Consider the following 1,458-nt stretch of genomic DNA (forward strand, 5'->3'; position numbering starts at 1 on the left):
GCGCCGCCCCGCCCCGCCACCAGGGGGCGGTACGCGCGGGACCGGGGGCGGGGCCGCTGGGGGGCGGGGCCGAGGTGTGGGGACTGGGGCGTGGCTTCTTTAGGGGGCGGGGCCGGGCACCCCGAAGGCTCGCGCCCCCCTCCGCGGCAACGCCCCGAGAGAGCGCGCCCCCTGGCGGGCGGGCTCGGCTTTCCTGGGACCGCGGGTTCGAGTCCTCCCGGATCTCCAAGGGGCTCGCACGGGTCCCGCCTGCCTCCCGCCCTTTCCCATGCTCTTCCCAGCGCCTCCCCACTCGCCCAGCCCCGCGGCCCACAGCCCCGGAGCCCCTCCCTGCACCGCGCAGGACCCCCGAGTCCCTGCAGCAAAGCGGGCTTTCCTCTCCCCTCCAGCCCATGCTCTGCACAGGGCACTGCTGGTCGTGAACGGTAGCACCGTGTCCTACAGCTTCCCCTGTGCTGGGGCTGTGGCAGCATCCCTCCTGGATGACCCCTGAGCCTCAGGCTCCATAACAGCCAGAGCCTCTGGTGACTGGGCCCCTTCCCTCGGGCCCTGGACAAGCAGGTGCCACCCTGCACCAACCCTGACCACATGGCCTTGCTGGTTGGGGCAGTGGCAGAGCTGCTCTGCAGCACCTGAGCCCTTCCCACCAAACCCAGAGAGGGTTTTGAGCAGGTTCCACTGCTGGGGCTGCCGCAACCCGGCAGAAACATCTTGGCTTCTCCTTTTCTTCCCCCTGTATAAAAGCAACCTTCACACCCCTCTGAGCTTTCTCCAGCCTCTTTAACCCTCTTAGCAGGGAAAGTTTGCTCTCTGCTGGTACATGAGCCACCTTCAGATGCAACAAGGAACAGTGGAGTTTGCTGCTGTCTCTCCTGCTGTGGTTTCACATCCATTCCCATACATCCCAACCACCTCCATCAGGGCTGTATTTAAACCTCATAGGCCCTCCCTGAATGTGGCCTTACAGCTCTTTTGCAGCTGGAAGAAAATATTCCAGCTTGGTTACGTGTCTCGCCTGGAGCCATGCAGTGAATCACTGGCAGGAAGAGGAACAGAACTCAAAAGCCTTGTAACTGCCAGCTCTGACCATCAGACACTTCTCCTTCCTCCAGCCTTGAAGTTATTTAACTCAGCACACATTTAACACTTAGCACATAAGTTTTTCCATTACAACACTAAACACTAAAATTTGGTCTTATTTGACAGCTTCATGGCTTCATTCTGATCCAGTACATTGGGAAGAGGTGAGGCAGAAGGAAGTAAATGTACTCAGGGATAAAAAGAGAGTTTACCAGCTATGGAAGAAAGGATTGACTACTTATGAAGAATTCAGGAAGACAGCAAGATTATGCAGACAGAAAATCAGGGATGCAAAAGCACAATTTGAAGTTAAATTGGCCACTTCTGTTAAGGATAACAAAAAGCACTTCTATAAATACATTAATAACAGAAGGAGGG

The sequence above is a fragment of the Empidonax traillii genome, unplaced genomic scaffold (genome assembly GCF_003031625.1).
Source record: "Empidonax traillii isolate 1590-97213 ecotype Southwest subspecies unplaced genomic scaffold, ASM303162v1 scaffold182:size1009393, whole genome shotgun sequence".
NCBI lineage: Eukaryota > Metazoa > Chordata > Aves > Passeriformes > Tyrannidae > Empidonax > Empidonax traillii.